The sequence below is a fragment of the Amblyomma americanum genome, chromosome 2 (assembly GCF_052857255.1).
Source record: "Amblyomma americanum isolate KBUSLIRL-KWMA chromosome 2, ASM5285725v1, whole genome shotgun sequence".
In the NCBI taxonomy this organism is placed as follows: Eukaryota; Metazoa; Arthropoda; class Arachnida; order Ixodida; family Ixodidae; genus Amblyomma; species Amblyomma americanum.
The window spans coordinates 19,408,469-19,428,296 of NC_135498.1; the positions used below are offsets into that span (position 1 = coordinate 19,408,469).

Genomic DNA, 19,828 nt, shown 5'->3' on the forward strand with positions numbered 1-19,828 from the left:
TATTTTAATCTTCAGTGACAATCCACATGCGACATATTCCATTGTCCCAGTGACTTCCAATGTGTCCTGTACCAAGGCAGTTCACCACACAAAAACAAGGTAAAGTGCCAAAATGCTTCCCAGTACTTATGCAACAGAGTTGTGAACACATTCTGAAGAAAAACGTTCCTGCTCGGACGCTCAAAGACAATGGCACGAGAGAGGCAGCAAAGACAATGGCCTTTACCACTCGCCACGCTTATATGCACGTCTGTCAGAAAAAAAAAAAGGCCATCGCAGGAGACAGAGCAATGAGGCAGGTAATTTCATGGAGAAAGATAGAGACGACCCACCACAGGGACACGTCGCGTGCAAGCAGCTGGAAGGCCGCAGCACGCGGCCTCCGGACGGGAACAAACGATTACGATAGCACAAGGACCGCTGCGTCCGCGCGGCTAAGTGCGAAGATCACGGAGGCTGAAAAAAACCTGCCTCCAACCTACCGACGCCCAACCGCGACCCCGCGGCGGGGAGTCAAGAACGGGCGGGCTGCCGGGACGTGGCTATATATGTCAAAGACAGTGGGGGAAAACAGGGGGTAGGAATCCTAAACTAAAACGAGGGGATATATATACGGGAGGAGGGGGAGGGGTGGGGAGAGGTCGCTTGCCGGGTGCACCAGGTGGCCAGATGTGAACGGCGACAGTCCAAGGAAGAGAGGGGGCTAATTTGAAACAACGTAAGCGTGTTCATAAAAAGAAAAGTGGCGACAGGAAAAGGGGACAGGGGATGAGAAGAGCTCCGAGGCAGAGGCGGGACGGCAGGGAAATAGGCGCCCCCCCAGGGGGAAGGCGGCTGTGTGCATTGAGGGCGGAGGGGGGGTCACGTCCTAATGTTTGTTCGGCAGCTGCCGGTCGGGCGGGGTCTCCCCTTTCGCGACGGCCGCATATGTGCTGTCACCGAGACGCTGCAGCGTGTATCGCTCGCGTCAGAGGCAGCCAGCTATAGCACAACGGAAAACTGAACGCTTATGCAAAACGCGCGGCGGAGACTGATGGTGAGTTTAAAAGGGATCGAATACACAACCGAGACTGAAAAGCCGAGGAGCACTCTAGCTCACAGCACTAGACTACACATTAAACGTTATACGTGAGAGTCACGTGACGTGCTCTCGTGTACAAGTCGAACCCAGATATACCGAACTCATAACTCATACAGCGCTCGTGTTGTCGTTTCTTTTCTTCGTCTCTGTATTGTGTGCGCTGTTTTTCAGTATGAGTACATACCAACTCGCCCAGTCTTTTACTTCGGCATACCGAACTCGAAGGGGTCGCAAAATAGGTCAATAGATCGGTGTATATAAAAATGGCACGACAGAGGCTTATCTGTAACCTAGAAGCTAGTATACATTGCACACGTGCTACTGACGCACTTCTGGCAGCGCACCGCTCGCAATTCACTGCTAGGCCTAACAGGCTTCGCATCGAAGCCACTGCGGACGGTGATCTGGAACTAGCCACTGCCTATCATAAAATGTCCAGTCCTGTTACCAGTACACAACAAAGAGAATAATCGCTCATTTAAATTAAGTTACCACAACGCCTTTAGCAACGAAGCATTCCACGCGAGGGCCGCCGCTAGGCTTCAGTTGGCTTCACTGCAAACAGCGATGTGCTGTGGAAAAGTAGCACTCAAGGCCACCCTCAAGCGCACCCCATGTTCGCCTTGTCAAGTAGTTTCAGAGCGCTAGCGCTGCCAGCAGATGCCCAAGGCCGCGCAGCCGACCGGTCGCCGTGCGCAGAATGTTATACTGAACAGCGTCGTTATAGAAGCGCGACATGCAAGGGTCAGGCGCACAATTCGATATACCGAACGACCGGTGGTAAATGAAGTTCGATATACAGCGAGACTTTATAAGTGTACACACGATTTTCAGAAGAAAATCTGTTTATGTTCGATATAGCCAATAATGCGAAATATACTGGTTCTATATATGCGGGCTCGACTGTATCGACTCGTGGAGTACATCTCACTTCAAAAGACTTCGCTGGAGTTCAAACAAAGGAAAACTGCGCGTGATTGTGGGCAAAAGTTACTTCAGTGCCTGCCGAACGACCCGCTATTTGCCTGGGTGTCTTCATAAGTTCCGGTTGCGTTCACTGCGGAACCAACGCCCCGTCCTGCCCAGTTACGGGCTGTACCGCGAATGAACTGGCTTCACACAAGAGTGCAGTAGACTCAAACGAAACGAGCCACGCACGCGCCCCGTCGTAAACATCACGTGCCGCTCCGCAAGAAATGGGCGAAGACGTTTGGACTGGGCGATGTCAAAACAGATCATTTGGGAATCCCTGCATACAGACGTCAACATCACGCATCTCAATGCGTGTGTGTTGAAGGGCCCGCAGTCGCAGCGTTGGCACAAAACCGGAAACACCTGCGCGGTTCGAGCAGTCGGCTGCGCGCACTTTGGACTCGATGCAGCTCGCCACAGAACGCACGACACAAAAGAGCAGAAATTGCAGCCAGACCCATTTTTCGACAATGTTTCAACCCGCATATGCGCGCAGACGAAACTAGACTGACGCCGAAAATGCAACGACGCAGCTACAAGCCAAGCACGCGCGTACTCACACACCTCAAAGAACAGCGAACGAATCGAAGTGGGGCGTCACGCCTGATTTGAAAAAAAAAATGCACAAACTTAATAAACGCGCGCCAGCGCGGCGGCGGCACCGACACGTATCGAATCGCACGAGAGATTGAAAGGAACGGAGGCCACTGCAAGCAGACAGCCTAGCTGCGCTCGGCTTTGTAGTTCGGGGGGGTCAGCGGCACGTACAGTTATAGAAGGGAGCCGGCCGAATGCGCAACAGCAGAAATAAACAGGAAGAGGCAAAGGGTGGGGAGGAGACTGGACGGGAAAATAAGGTAACCAGGCTGACACGACAGCGCGCACCGTTGTGCTCAACGCGTTCCCGAGATAAGAGGCGCGGCGTATCCGATCCTCCCTCCTCTTCCACTGCACCCTCCTCCGCTCCATTCCCCCCCCCCCCCCCCCTCCAGCCTGAGAACAAGATCGGTCCGCGAGCGCCTCTGACGGGTCGGCCCCAAAACACGGCCCGCCAACGCGCACGAAACGCACTACCAGGGCAGAACAACAACAAACGCCCCGAGTTGCTGGCCCGGCCCGCCTGCTGCCACACCGCAAGAAGTGAAGAGCGAGCACCACACGTACACAACCCCTCCCGCTCAAGGGAGCACGCAGAATGCACCTCACCCTCCTCTCATCAGAACACACAGGGGGCACGCACTTGTGGCCAGCGACGGAGGGGGGCACGCCCCGAACCGAACTCGCCAATAGGGCCGTAATAAGCAGCGCTATGACGGAAGGCCCTCACGGCGTAGACCACGGCGAAGAAAAGAGGCCGCCGCGTCGGCTCGAACAACGCGCGCAACAAAAGGTCCGCCAAGCTATACGGTCCACAACTGGAGCAAGGAGAGGGAGGCAGGGGGAAGGGGGGGATGTTGGCGAGAACCGATTGCGCAGCACCCCCCTCCCCTCCCCTTTGCGGGGTATACGCGTGCGTGATAGGGGCGGAAGCAATCTATAACGCGAAATCGAAGACAAAAGAGGCAGGTGTGGCTGGGGAGGGCGGCACGACCTCTCCTCCGCTGGAGGCGCAGTGTGCTTCCAGAAAAAAAAAAAAAAACTGGGGCGCATCGCAACGCTGGAACCTTACTCCTCTCCGGCATTATGTTCACATTTCGGCCGCCCCCGACAATGGCATAGCGTGGCGGCACCAAACGTCAGGCGTTGTCGAAGCGTCGCTCGCCGCTCTGGGGAGAACAACAGCAAGTGCGCCGACGGACCTGACCGGGCCTCTTCAAGAAGGCGAAGCACGCGCCCGCCTCGAAGAAACGAGGCTGGAAGGGGGCAAGACAAGTAAAAACTCGCTGATCAATGGAACGAGACCGGCAATCAAACTGCCGCCTACTCAAGCCTGATGTGCCCGTGAGAGCGCATGATTGGTCACGATCTATCCGGAATGACGTTACGACTGCATTAATTAAGCACGCATGCGCAGTAATTCCACGGTCGCATACCAGTCGACCTAATGTAAGATGACTCCCCATAAACCACAAGCGCACTTGGAGCTCTTTGGTAGGAACTTGTGCTCGTGTGCGCGCTTCGCGTCGTTTTTGTCTGTTGAAGGGCACAGGCACGTTGAAGCAGTTTTTAAGCTTTTAGCCTATTCTGGCTTAATGCATTCTATTTGTGGCCTATTCTGATCATGCATGCCATCAGAACAAAGCTTCGAACTGGCTCTCAATTCTGTAGAGAAATATGCGACCTAGACGCGATTATGGGAATGCGGTAAAACAAAATGGCTCGCATCTACGATAGCAACTCGTCGCTGATCCCAGCTCGAAGGTACTGCTATTACGGACACCTCGCGCGAACGCACGCCGGGGCCGCCAATGTAGTTATGTTGTAACTTCTACGTCGCTAACGCCACTACTGCGGACACGTCAACAGTTCAAGCAGAAAAAAAAAAGAAACAAGTTATGAGTGGGACAGCAACATTGACGGTCAGACATATGGCATGAGTGAAGACCCTATAAACTACAAGAGTATGGCAGCTTTATTTTAATAGGGCGCTCCATATTCAATCAATCAGCTCATGCGACTAATAAACCTACACGATCGGTCGATCGATCGACCAGAATTTTAGTGAATCAACCATTCAGTCGCGAGCCAGTTACTGCGCGCAGGAAACGCAAGTAGCGAAGGGCTACGGATTCAGAGAAGCCAGGCGCACGGATCCGTAGCGAACGCGGCCAGGCCGATCGAAACGAGTCTGCAAACAGATCGAGAGCTCGAGCACACCACGTTTCGGCGGGCGTGCAGCAGCAGCAGCCAAGCACAGTTGCGACGAGTGGGTCTGTACGCGAAACTAGGAGACGAAAAAAAACGCCTGCGCGCATAACGGGTCTCGGTGAACGCCAAGCGAAGCGGCTACTCCGGAACGACGCGCTCAGTCGGCGGTAACAAGCGCAAGAGGAAAAAAAAAAGCTTTCCACTCTAGATACTGCGCGCCAACATGCTGTGTGCAGCGAAAAGGAACTCTCGTGAGCCCTCAGCGTGGAGTGACTGACTTGCCCTAGCATCAGAAGCGCTGTCGTGAGCAGATTACACACACGCACGCACCGTTAATTCAATACAAAGCACGTCGCGATCGGCTCCACAAGGGTATACACGCGTGCATGCATACAGGATCGAGCCCCCGTTTGGCCAGGAACAAACTCCTCTCCCCCCGAACACGAACTGCAAACCAAGAGATAGGGCAGGGGGAAAGGAGGAGTATTTAGTGTTCGGACGCTCATTAACTGCACGCATGCGACAGCCTCCTAACCACAAGAATAGAGCAAACGGAAATTCAAACGAGAGTCCCAAATTCGCGACCGAGCTATGCGCACCGGAAGCCAATGGAACGCGTTCCAAGGAAAAATGTCGGGTATGCTTCACTGAAGGATCACGTCACGGGCACTGAGCTACATGCCAATGTCAACTTGCCCCAGCGCCAAAACCAGCAACGTGGCGCCGGGGCCAGAACCAGCATTTCTGAGGTGCAGCCTGCGCTGAGGTGCAGCCTAAGCTCATTCGTTGCTGTCGGGGCCATCGGACAGCTCAACAGCGAGGTTAGAGGACATGTTCATTGTCTAACTGAAGGCATTGCCCACCTATGCAAAGTCTAACTGAAGGCATTGCCCACCTATGCAAAGTCTAACTGAAGGCATTGCCCACCTATGCAGAAACAGCAAGGCGACCGACGTGCAAGCACGAATATCAAGCTGAGGCGAATGCGGGTGCGTTGCACGGGCAGCTTCAGTAGGGGCATTGTGCTAGGCACAAACGTCACACGCAAGCGCCGCGCGCTAACAGACGACTATGCACACATTGCGTGCTGGCCGAGAGCCTGACCTTCCACTATAATGATGTCCAGGAATCCACAAAAGCTGAAAGAAGTGCGGTCAGAAGGAGCGAAGTCAAACACAGGAAGACGAGAAAACGCACCTGCAACTGACTATTACAAACGACTATAGTATAATATACACCCGTACGACAGTAACTCCCAGATCAAGCGACTCACACCTAACCAGTGCCGCCGGTTACCGCAAGTCAGCAGACGGCCTACGAACCCGGCGCTAATCCGGTAATAGGCTTGAGACACAGCTTGGAGAAAAAAAAGAAACAGCTCTTTCTCGAGCAACACGACCAACAGCACTAACTCAGAGGCCTCCGCATCTTCGAGGAAGGCGGAGCGCAGTCAAACGCGGCCGGCGCTGGGTGCAAAATGAACGGCCGACACGGGAGGCAACGAAAGAACAGCGCTACAGCCAAACGGCGCCAAAGACCGCGATAAAAGCTTGGCGCGCCGGCCACCGCCACGGTCAAAGGGCCGCACACGTATTCGAGCGGCGGCGGCTACCACGCCGCCAGACAAGGCACACTCCTCCCTCGTGAAGCGCCGAAAAGGCCGCGCGCCCCGCAGTTCAATCGGCACCGCTACCGGTTCCGGCAGGCCGGCGTTCACGCCGCGGTCACACAGCAGGCGTAGCAGACGCACACCTAAACGAAACGCCTCGGAATTCATGGACCCCCCCTAGCGGTCATCGCCGTCAGCGAAGGAACGGACATGGCGTGCGAAACAACGTCGTGGCTGCAGCGCTCTCGAACACAAACGAATGTGTTCATGCGCGCGCGTGTGTGTGTTCGTGTGTGTTCGTATTTGTCCAACGGCGTGTACGACGAGGGAACAAGCATGGCGCGGGGGAACAGGCCGTCCTGTACGGTGGCGAGGAGAAGGTTGTGCCGCCGGACTGCAGAGGCGTGAGAACAAAACAAAAAACCTCTCTGTCCCTCTCCGCAGGAAGTCTACAGACCGACGCACGGCCCGCAGCCCAGCATGCAGACAGAAAGAAAACTGCTCAAGAGTCCAGCCAGAGCCGGTTCTTGTTAAGCCAGCAAAGAGGGAAGGGTGCGAGCGGGTATTTACGCGGCATTGAAGATGCGTACGGGCCGGCGAGCGATTGCAAGACAGACACCCCCGTCGGGTAGACGCCGCAGCGGCGGCAGGCCTAGCCGAGCATAAGCGTAAACGTAAAAGGGCAGGAATGGGGGAAAGGGGAGGCCAGTAATCTGTTCATTCAGCGTCGCGTACACTCGAGCAGTGTAAACATGCACCGTAGTAAGCAGTGCAGCGTACGGCTTCAAAGAGAGACAACTACAGCGGCGGTTCCGGGACTGTGCAAACATGAGTAATGGGCGCGTAGGCTGGCAGCCAGAAAACGCAGATGAAAGTGGCGGCTCAGCTGGACACCGGGGCCGAGCTACTGTCTGAAACAATCAGCAGTACGCGTACGGTAGCCAGGCAGCTCGCGATGGCGGACGCCCCAAGTGTACTCCTCTAATGTCTGAGAAAAGGAGGTATGAAGGTATGGAAACTAGCAACGCCTCTTCTACCCAGAAAACATGTGACCGCCTATCGAAGAGACATTGAGGCGACAAAAAAAAAATAAAGATAGCGTAACAGCACCCCGCAACATTTTTATAACGAAACTATAGAAGAGGGACGACCTACTTCGTCGGCGCAAAGCTGTCAGCTTCGCACTTCAATTCTTTCAATGGCCACTATTTCTCAGCTCTTCTCACTGCAGCCACTTTTCACGGTGCCTCCACTACGGACATCAACGGCCTTTGTGAGGCCAGCGCCACAATAAGTAACGTGGAAGCTTTGCAGCGTTGGCCTATTCCACTCGCCATTCGAGACAACGCCGGGCCACGGCGGCTCTCTCAAAGCACTACCCATTCGTTGAGGCGCCGGCAACCGTAACGCGCGGCTTCTGAAAAGTTAACACGCCTATTCATCCGCTAACGCTGGGTACACCGATGGAGGCCGGCAAAATAGAAAGCGCCAGGCGGAGATTCACGGCGGACGACCCGCTTCAGCTAATAGCCCCGTTGATCAAAGGATAAATGCGCCCTTGCACCCCGAAGACAACTACAGGTGCACGGCATGGCCCCGCCATAGCCCCCCCCCCCCCCTAACGCTCTACCACGCAACAAGCCGCCCTTTGCGGCTGCGCTCGACCACGTCACGAGGCGGGCGCAGTTATGTAGCCTCCCATACGAGAAGGGCCCATTTGACCGCGTCAGGTCAGCTCCAGGTCCGAAGGCCTCAAAGGGAGGCGAGACGAGTCTATTGCCAGGCCATTGTGCGCTTCGGGCGCGCGGGCAGACAGCGCTAACGCTGACGCAGTGCTTTGGCGCTACACAACGCCGGCGCTCTGTCCGCTCCGCAATGAGGACAGCAGACGCGGAGGAGGGTGGGGGTAAGGAGGAAGTTGGGGGGGGGGGGGGGGGTGCGCACAATATACAGCGTCGGCCGGAGGTTCGCCGCCGCCCCAAGAGCGTGGACAGCTTTTGAGAACGTCAACCGTCTGACGGGCCGCTCTCCTCCCCGCGTGATGACGATGCCCGGCCCGGCTCTCCGGTTTCATAATCACCCTCAAGGCTCGCTCGAGCCGGCCCGTTCCAGGTCCAGCTGCTCGAGACGACGACGGAGCGGCGATCTGCGTGCGGGCGAGAAAAAGGAACGGAGCGTGCAAGAGAGGCACGCACGCACGCACGCACGATCACGCAACAACAACGGCAAGAGCAGCAGCAGCGAGAGGACGGATGATGGCGGCGTAAAACATGCCGCATGGCGGCCGTCGACTCAACTAGCTATGCACGCTGGTCAACCGAAGGGAGGAGGATGTGCCGCGAGGTTCACCACTAGATTGAAAATTGAAAATTGGTTTTTGGGGAGAGGAAATGGCGCAGTATCTGTCTGACATCTCGGCGGACACCTGAACCGCGCCGTAAGGGAAGGGATGAAGGAGGGATTGAGAGGAGAAAGGAAGAAAGAGCTGCCGTAGAGGATTATGCACCGTTTCCTAAAATATACGCCGCCAGGGGAGAAAATAATAATAATTGGTTTTTTGGGGAAAGGAAATGGCGCAGTATCTGTCTCATATATCGTTGGACACCTGAACCGCGCCGTAAGGGAAGGGATAAAGGAGGGAGTGAAAGAAGAAAGGAAGAAGAGGTGCCGTAGTGGAGGGCTCCAGAATAATTTCGACCACCTGGGGATCTTTAACGTGCACTGACATCGCACAGCACACGGGGGCCTTAGCGTTTTTCCTCCATAAAAACGCAGCCGCCGCGGTCGGGTTCGAACCGGGGAACTCCGGATCAGTAGTCGAGCGCCCTAACCACTGAGCCACCGCGGCGGGGCCCAGGGGAGAAAATGAAGCGGGTTTTCTCTTCAGAGCCGGGAAAAGGAAGATAACCGCGAGGCCAACAGGTGGCGCGACATTTCAATGAGATTAGGAGTCTTCGATTATACTTCCGAGGCCAGACGCTGCGAAAAAAAAAAAAAAGAAGGAAACCTATTCCACCAAGCTTATTTAATAAGCACATTTAGGTCGAACTGACCCCCGCACGCCCTAGACCACACGTGACGGACACGTGCGGTTCTCTTTTTCACCCTCTTCGTACTTTCTGACAGCGTGGTTCATTTCAGAGATAGGTTGCCACACCCTTAGTTTCTTCCCGACCTAACGCCGCAGCGGAGTGTGCGCGAGACACGGCGTGGTGTCTCGGACGTCGCGTCGACTCGAGGTAGAGGACAATACGCAGCATCGACGTCAGTGGACTTTCTGGCAAGGACTGAAACCTCAAGGCGGCAGAATCATTGGACGAAACCTCAAGACTACTGGCGAGAGCTTTCCCACATCAAGGAAAAACCCATACATTAAAACGCATCCACCGAGGGGAACATCACGTTACACGCACCTCCGTGGACTATACGCTACGCCGAGACGGGGAAGGGAAGGCGGACGCAGGAGAGAGAGGAGTCCGGCTGAAGCAACAAAAATACGCGCATACTCAGCGGCCGGCTCGCACGCACTCGCGCCAGTCAAGTGAGGCGGGACTGCTCGAGCGTGCCTAGCCGATGACTCGTTTCCCACCGCGATGCAGTCGTCCTTCTCGCGAGCCGGCAGCCACAGCAGATGCGAGGTCGCTGCGTTCTTGCGAAGCCTGGCTTCTTGCGCAGTCTCGAGTCCGAATAGACAAGACGAGAAGCGCGAAGCGAAGACGGAAGGAAAAGGCTATATACTCACGACGTTCAACAAAGCCCGTCGAAACATACCCTGGCCACAAAACCAAATTCAACGCGGTGGAAGCTGCAGTGTGAGCAGGCCGTAAGCGCACGTCAACGCCACAGAAACCATCATCATAAGCCGCAGCCTGACTGCAGGGCAAAGGCCTCTCTCCCCTGTCTCTCCAATTAACCCCTGTCCTTTGCCAGCTGCGGGCATGCGGTGTGCCCGCAAACTTCTAAATCCCATCCGCGCACCTTTCTACCGCCCCCTGCTATGCTTGCGTGTTGGAACCCACTCCGTCAGCCGTACAAATGGACAAATGGGGCGCAGCAGCTCACCGGGGTGAAGTCCAGAGCATATTAATAAGGATGGGGGTGCTGAATCTCATTTTTTTTTTCGACGATAAAAGTTCAAGGAATGCGTGGGTCGTATGAAACTATCCTCATCTCGACCCCCTCCCCTTTCCTCCTCACCTTAATCAAGCGCGACCCGTAAATCCATCCCTAGTGAAGTCATGCCCAAAACGTCCCAGAATAGGCGTGCTCCTGCCGCAGCGGTCAATCGTCGATTGCTTGCATAAAAGTCGCAGTGTCACTTAAATGGCGCCCGTTTCGACCTTGACAACGCTAAGAAATATCTGTCCTTCGGTATACTTACTTCCCAGCGATTCTGAATAGAAAGGAATCTCCAGAATTTGCTTACCGGCGCATTCAATCCTGCGCACCACAAGCTTGCACGCTTCTCGGCAAGAAATTTCGCGATTCCAATGCCGGCCAATGTCGCAGCGAGGGAGGAACCAACACAGCGCGCTCCGGTTAAACGTTCACTCCCGTCCATACGAGGCAGGCGCGCTGGGCCCCGTCAGTATACAAGCGCCACACACGCAGAGACCGTGCCACTCCTGGCGCCGGCGAGCACGGCACGCCAGACGAGCGATGTGCCACTGAACCCGCTGCTTCGCGCCGCGCCAGCACAACAATCGAGCTTGCACTTTCGGTGCACGGCCGCGCACCATTAGGCGCCGGGATTTCCGCCGGGCCGCCCGCCCGCGGGAACGACGACAGCGTGCGTGCGGGAAAGGGAAAGGCTTTGTGAAATGACGGAAAGAACCGAAAAACAGAGCAGGAATGGAGAGGCCGGAGGAGGCACGACACTGGTCATTGCGTCACGCTAGACGTAACTTCAAGAAAGGTAGTAACACCCACAAAAACAAACAGAAAACGAAAGCAGGAATAGCCGGGGCAGGGAAGCAAACGCAAATTTCTCGAACTCCCTGGAAAAAAAAAAAAAAAGAAGCGAGGAAAAATTTGAAAAGAAAGGTCTGGGTCCCCAAGTGCGAGACGGCGGACTTTCTTCCCAAGGCCTCGCTCTCCCCCTCCCCCTTCCGACAACCCCCTTTCTCTCTCGCCTGTTTATATATTTTTTTAAACTTCGCTTCACAGAGCTCGCCAGTGACGACGCCGAAGACGACGCAAGAAAATGCGCTCTCCCGAAACACACCAACGAGACGACCTCGTGGCAAACTCGCTCGTCCGCACGCCGAGGATGGGAGCAGAGGAAAAAAAATAGAAAAAAAGGAGAGAGAGGGGGGGGGGGGGGGGGGGGCACACGGAATCCAGTCATCGGCGAAGCACGCTCGAGCAGTCCCGCCGCCACACTTGACTGGTGTGAGTGAGCGCGCGCGCCGAAAGAAATTCGTGCTTATTTTCCTAGCCTCACTCGTGAGCGCGCTTCCTTTTGCTCCTCTTTTGGGTCGTCGTTCGTTCTTTACAACCTACGCAAAATTTAAAGGTGAGCCAAGTTATGTGCATCCTCTTGCCCCCATCCCTCCTCACCCATTAACGCTTAACAAGCGCACAAAGAAATGATGCAAAACCGACTACGCCAGACGTCTTCCTTCACCCTCCTGCCTCCCTGCGTTCCAGCCCCCTCCCCCTCCCTTGACGTCTAATTTTTCCCATCGCGCAGTCTCAGGCTTCCACCGCCCTCTTCAACGTCTACAAGGCGCACCACTTTGGCTCAACTCTCTCCCCTCCCCCCCCCCCCCCCCACCCACAAAAAAAAAAGAAGAAAATCAAAGGAAGGAACCCTCAAGCTCATTCAACTCCTACCTGCCAGCGATGACTCGCTACATCACCCGCCCGGTAGACGGACCAGCTTGAAGCAGCACAGGGAAAGCTGCTCTGCTCCCTCCATCTCTCGAGCAGCCCCCGGCTAAGGCTAAGGCAGCGCTTTCCAACGGAGAAGCGATTACGTCAAATCTAAGAGTGGCGGAGGCGTATAGCAGGGAAAGTAAGAAACACGACCTCCCCCCCCAGCATGAAAAAGAAGCGCGCGAGCACGTTCGTGCGGGAAAATTAAGGGGAAAAACAATAACACCGGACTTAATTAAAGCCCCGACCATGACACGTAGGCGGGTAAATTGTGTTTCGTCTCGCTATGGGGGTAGCAACGACGAGACGAACGAGGAAGAGACGAACAGGCTCACGTAGTACCATCGTTTCTAGAAGGCAAGAAGAACCTACCCGTGGGTGTACGTACTCGCAACAGCTATATAAGAGAGTCCCTTCACGGGATGCAAGCAAGAGGCTACGCGCAGTGCGAACAAAAAAGATGATGAAGACAAATAGGACGGGCTGTTCCGGGGTATAAACGTGAGAACCGCACGCGCATCCCTAACAAGAAGAGCGCGCGTACTAAGAACCGCGGAAGAAAATGAACAGGTTGAAAAACCTCGACGCTAAGTGCGCGTTCGGGCCTGCTCGGTCGAAAACACGACGGGTGCAGTAGGCAGTGCGGTGTGTGTGGGGCTGCCATGAAGGCATGCACGTCCAGCCAGCGAAAAAGACTCTCGAGGGCAACGCGCAAGAAAAAAGAAAGGATAGGGCACTGAATTGCAAGGGGCAACCGAGCGGTTGGACACCGTCAGGGCTAGGGGGATGATTATGATGGAGCATGCCTCCAGATGGCGCTGCTACCGCAATGTCCACGACGGCCAGGACAGTCGCCCGCTGTGTGAAAGCCCGTCGGTGGAGCAAGGCCGACTGTGCGTTCAGGAGTGCAGGCCACAGGCATGAGGAAGGGCGCCCCTAATCCGATTTCAGATGCAGATGGCAGACAACGAGCTCTGACAACGACTGGACAGTAGCAAGGACATCAATAATGTCCGCCTCGCAGGCTACACACTAATCGAACTGGCTAAATGGAACCGCCGCTAGCAGTTCCATCAAATGGACTGCTCGCACTGGTTGCTCGACAGTGGCAGTTCGACTGCAAGGCCGGGGCGCGAAGGAGACACTGTCAAGCGTGCGAAGAAAGCTAGATGTGCGGTGCAGATGCACTGCAACACAGGCGGGTAACAATACCTGCAACAGTGTCAGTAGCACTGCTAGCTACGCGCAGAGCAGCACACGCACTTGCCTTGCAAATGAAAACTGCACGTAGAAGCACTAACGAGACACCCCCAAACTGTTAGCGGCACAACACGTAATTGCTTGTACCAAATCGCAGGTGCGCTACGTATATGCGCAGTAATGTTCAAATTTCTGGGCCAATCAGCGTGCCATCGAAACAGGCACGGGAGCTGTGCGCTGACACGCCTTTCGAATGAGGGTGGAGGGAAGGATGTGTCTAGTGAATGCCACAAGCGCAACCGGACAGTTTTGAAGGTGCTCTGAAAGGGGCTTCTGAATAAAGGTGCGGTACCCCTGGGATGTTAAATTTGGATGCCGTCACGAATATCGTTCAGCAAGAATTTTTTTGAGTTCTGTAGAAGCTGAGTTATCTGTAGTCAAAATTTAAATTTCAGCGCCTTCGCGCCTTTTCCGCTAATCACTCTTTGCACGCTTAAAGGTAGGAGTTCCTCGCGCGGGAATTTCCCGGGATACGGAACTTCCTTACCCGCTGGAGAGATGCTGCTTACTGGCCGCGGCCATGGCAGCTGTCCGACGCCTGAAAGAATAACCTATAGCCATCTCTGAACAGAATTACGCAGCAGTGTGCGACGGAGCAAATTTGTAAGAGCATGGAAGTGTAGCCGAAAAGGAGTAGCCAACTTTTGCGCGCCATTGCGAGTTCTCTGCTTGTGTAGAAGTGAGTTATTTGGCTAGTGTTCATGACGAGAGAGCGTAGTGACTGAGCGAGTATGTACTCTCCTCGGGAGACGTTTCGGAGCCCCTTAAAGGCTGCGAGACTTCCAGTCCGCCAAGAGAGACTACATACTGTTCCCAGGCCAGCAAGAGACTACATACTGTTCCCAGGCCGGCAAGAGACTACATACTGTTCCCAGGCCGGCAAGAGACTACATACTGTTCCCAGGCCGGCAAGAGACTACATACTGTTCCCAGGCCGGCAAGAGAGACTACATACTGTTCCCAGGCCGGCAAGAGAGACTACATACTGTTCCCAGGCCGGCAAGAGAGACTACATACTGTTCCCAGGCCGGCAAGAGAGACTACATACTGTTCCCAGGCCGGCAAGAGAGACTACATACTGTTCCCAGGCCGGCAAGAGAGACTACATACTGTTCCCAGGCCGGCAAGAGAGACTACATACTGTTCCCAGGCCGGCAAGAGAGACTACATACTGTTCCCAGGCCGGCAAGAGAGACTACATACTGTTCCCAGGCCGGCAAGAGAGACTACATACTGTTCCCAGGCCGGCAAGAGAGACTACATACTGTTCCCAGGCCGGCAAGAGAGACTACATACTGTTCCCAGGCCGGCAAGAGACTACATACTGTTCCCAGGCCGGCAAGAGACTACATACTGTTCCCAGGCCGGCAAGAGACTACATACTGTTCCCAGGCCGGCAAGAGACTACATACTGTTCCCAGGCCGGCAAGAGACTACATACTGTTCCAGCCCGGCAAGAGACTACATACTGTTCCAGTCCGGCAAGAGACTACATACTGTTCCAGTCCGGCAAGAGACTACATACTGTTCCAGTCCGGCAAGAGACTACATACTGTTCCAGTCCGGCAAGAGACTACATACTGTTCCAGTCCGGCAAGAGACTACATACTGTTCCAGTCCGGCAAGAGACTACATACTGTTCCAGTCCGGCAAGAGACTACATACTGTTCCAGTCCGGCAAGAGACTACGTACTGTTCCAGTCCGGCAAGAGAGACTACGTACTGTTCCAGTCCGGCAAGAGAGACTACGTACTGTTCCAGTCCGGCAAGAGAGACTACGTACTGTTCCAGTCCGGCAAGAGAGACTACGTACTGTTCCAGTCCGGCAAGAGAGACTACGTACTGTTCCAGTCCGGCAAGAGAGACTACGTACTGTTCCAGTCCGGCAAGAGAGACTACATACTGTTCTAGTCCGGCAAGAGACTACATACTGTTCTAGTCCGGCAAGAGACTACATACTGTTCTAGTCCGGCAAGAGACTACATACTGTTCCAGTCCGGCAAGAGACTACATACTGTTCCAGTCCGGCAAGAGACTAGATACTGTTCCAGTCCGGCAAGAGACTAGATACTGTTCCAGTCCGGCAAGAGACTAGATACTGTTCCAGTCCGGCAAGAGACTAGATACTGTTCCAGTCCGGCAAGAGACTACATACTGTTCCAGTCCGGCAAGAGACTACATACTGTTCCAGTCCGGCAAGAGACTACATACTGTTCCAGTCCGGCAAGAGACTACATACTGTTCCAGTCCGGCAAGAGAGACTACGTACTGTTCCAGTCCGGCAAGAGAGACTACGTACTGTTCCAGTCCGGCAAGAGAGACTACGTACTGTTCCAGTCCGGCAAGAGAGACTACGTACTGTTCCAGTCCGGCAAGAGAGACTACGTACTGTTCCAGTCCGGCAAGAAAGACTACATATTGTTCCAGTCCGGCAAGAGAGACCACATACTGTTCCAGTCCGGCAAGAGACTGCATTGTTCCAGGCCGGCAGGAGAGACTGCACTGTTAAAGGCCGGCAGGAGAGACTGCACTGTTAAAGGCCGGCAGGAGAGACTACACTGTTCCAGACCGGCAGGAGAAACTACTGTTCCAGACCGGTAAGAGACTGTTAGAGGCGAAAATAGAGCAAATAATTGCCACTGCAATAATGTGCATGCAACATTCACTGCTACATGAAACATTCACCACTTTAAAACGCCACACACACAGCGCCCCGTTCCGCTTAGCCGTTTTTCGTAGGTGCATTCATTACCATTCATGAAGTCAGCGTACCTTTACTGCAAGATATCGATTCGTAAACTTCGGTCACTCTGCCGACAAAGGGGTTCGAGCGTGTGTATATAGCCGCACCCTTTTCCAGGCGCAAGTGTACCCGGCCTGCCAGGCAGCCGGGGCGAGAATGAGCAGCCTTCGTTGTGCCGCGTACGCGATAAGGAGGCCGGCCGCTCTTCGAGTTATGCGAGACGCGTCGGCAGAGAATTTACGACCGGAGGTAAGCGAACCGAACGCGGCGCGCAGATAAGCGCGTCAGTGCACACCGCCTGGCAGTGAAGGCAGACACGGCCCGCAAGCAGCAACCAAACATGAGCAAAGATGCACAGCTACGCGAAAACGGTCGCCACTTTAGAAACTCCAATCGCATATAGCGACCGGCTCCGCTGCACCGCTTCTCGCGCGTCAGCATTGCGCGTACACTTTTGTTTCCCAAGTTACCTTTCATTTTCCTATTTCGCAACCATCGAAGCTTTGATATCGGCGGCGGAAGTTTCCGTCGAGTTTGTAGAAAAAACTGAATCCCGAGCGTTTAAATGAGAAGCATGCGGTAAAAAAAGGAAATTGGTATATGGGGGTTTAACGTCCCAAAGCGACTCAGACCATGAGGAACACCGTAGTGAAGGGCTCCGGAAATTTCACCCACCTGGGGTTGTTTCACGTGCACCGACACCGCGCAGTATACGGGCCTGTAGAATTTCGCCTCCATAGCAATTCGACCACCGACGCCGTGATCGAACCCGCGTCGTTCGGGTCAGCAAGCCGAGCGCCATAACCACTGAGCCACCGCGGCCGGCTCCAAAAAAAAAAGAGGGAACTGGAGGACACATTTAAGCTCCACCGTAAGGGCACGACAAGCTAGATCCCTGGGAGCCCTAATACCATTCCTGGCGCAGTGGTGCAGCGGTTAAGCGATGCGCCACTGCCCTGCGATGGCAGGTGCTGCCACCGGTGGGGTTTGCGAGACCCCGGATGCTCTTCCTGAGAAACCTCTCACGACCAACAAGCTTAACTGCTACCCGCCACGGTGGACAGCCTGCTCAAATCCGGTGGGCGGCTTTTCCGCGACACAGGGGCTTTACGCTACAGCATTAAAAAAATGTCCAAGAACACGATGGTATAGAGGTGGTGAGTAACACACATTTGTCTGTTAACCTATTGAAAAAGGACGTTCCCGTTTTAGAGGTCAGCCCACGGCGATCACCGATTGTCTATTTTAATGGCACAAAGGAAACTGCCACAGCACCATGGCTGACGTGATTGGTCTGCAAGAGGTGGGGGGAGGTTAACCGTCAAAATCATTTATCCCCAGAGAAGCCGAGCACCAGGTCAGTGGAAAGTGCTCCCTGAGAAACCACTCAGTACCATGCGATACAGTACTACGGTACAGTACGCGACCGCTGCGGTGACCTACCGATAGTTCCGACAAAATAAACAGCACATGCGTCATTCGCACGTTGGAGAAACATCGCTACTGAAGCGGCTCGCATTTTCAGCTCGCTTCAGTTCCGAAAACTGTCTCAACGGGATACACACGACGTCCCACGCCGTTCGCACGAGACAAACATCACGGGCGCTGCCAGTGTAAACACTGCACGGGAAGCCAGACGCGTATCAACTTTCAAGTCCCGGCGCCTGGACGGCAGCACCGCCGCCAAACACGTTCACACGGCTGCTTTACACCACCGTGCCAAGCTTCGCGCTCTGGCGAAACACCGATGCAAGCAATCGTGTAAACACTAAACAAGCGAGCATCGAATCGCGTAGTATCCGACGCGCACACAGAGGCCTGGAGGCAAGAGTTCGCGCGTACCCCTTACAAAAATAGTCTATAGAGGGTCTATAGACTTCTTATAGACTATTTCCTTCCTTTAGATCTTTCTTTTCTATTTCGTAGTCTATAGAGAAAAGTCTACTAAAAGTGTACGGCCATACATCTATAGATTGCCTACAGACTGTTCTCTAGGGTTTGTCCAGTCTATAGACTTCATGGACAGAAGTCTACGGATAGTCTAAAAAATTTGTAAGGGACGCCAGTGGCGTACAGCCGGAGCTCGGTGAAGGGGCACACAGCCCCGGTGCACACATGATGAGCGGTGGTCGCCCACGCATGGGCGGAAGGGATCGGGCCGTGCGCGTTCACCGACGAAGGCGACAGCTGCCGACGCGGCCACCGCGAGGCGCGGAGAAAAAGAGGACCGGGCCCCATTACCGCCAGAGCCAGTGACCGGATTATGGGCGCCAGCCCAGCGCTCTCCTCCGGCCTCCCGGGCGACAGCAGACGCATCAACGGCGCCGGAGTGAAAAGCGCCACAGCACGGGCTTCTCTTTTTTTCCACCCCGCAGCCCACAAGACGAAAGCGGCGCCCAGCTCGGCTCCTTCCGTTCCGGAAAAGGGGGGGGGGCCCTTGCCGCCGCCGTCTCTCCGCTAGCGCGGACGCATCCCTCCGCCGCCATCTTTGGAGCGCCAGTTGAGCAACAGAGCTCCATCCAGCATCGCCCAGTCTCTATACATCTACGGTCATCTCTACAGGGAAGCGCCGAGACACGTAAAGTGAGGTCAAGCTCGGCCACCGCGCGGGTATGGCTGTTAAGTGGCGAGAGAACATCACGTTGCACCTAATTTAAGCCGAGCACTGAAAAATCCGGAAGCTGTCTCAGTCAGCCTCCTGGCGGCAACAGTTAATCAAAGTTGCGGCATTTTTCACAAGCTACCAGCTTTTAAGCAGCAGACCAGCGCTGGTTATGCAATGATTGAGTTAAATGGGACCACTGCTCGACCACAACTTTCAATACTGCCAAGCTCTACCCCCCGGAAGGCGGCTTGACCGCACCGCATTCGCGGTGGCGTCCGGCAGGAAGTGCACGCTTTGCCGATGCCGCGAAGACTCCACTCGACAAGAGGGCTCCTCCGGCACGAGAAAGAGCAGCAGCCTGCAGCATCTCGCCGGAGCCGCTCTCATCTCGCCGACAGCGTTCGCGGCGGGAGGCTTGGCACGAGACCGCGGCGGCGGATCGCCGAGTGCGGCGGAAGAAAACGTATAGCTACTACGGGCTGGCTGAGAGGAGGAGCGAGACGACGACCGCCGGCGGGCTTCTTTCTGCCCTCCTTGCCGTCTCTGCACGGCGGCGCCGCAATCTTTATGCATTTATGCACTCCGCGACTTAAATAGTTGCGGCGGCGGGCGAGAGACAGTTCGTCGAACTGGACCCCAGCGCTGCTGCCGACGAGTCGGCGCGCGCCAGCCAGCCAGCGAGGCGGGGGTGTTCGAAGCGGGCGCGGCGCTTATGCTGGCGCGTCGTCGGGCGCGGCCTCGGAGAAGCACCGGGGCACGGCGGAGGCCCGCCCACGGGGATGCAAGCGCGGAGTTTCGGGCAGAGAAATGCGAGTCAGAAGAGCGAATGTGAGGGTGTACGGCACCAGGGCTACTGAATACCCAGACGTTTCA

General features: G+C 55.1%; 1 protein-coding gene across 1 annotated transcript in view; it reads right to left on the minus strand.

Moving 5' to 3' along the window:
• LOC144120733 (uncharacterized) overlaps positions 1–19,828 on the minus strand; it is a 104,539-nt gene that overhangs the window by 13,029 nt on the left and 71,682 nt on the right. The window lies entirely within an intron of this gene.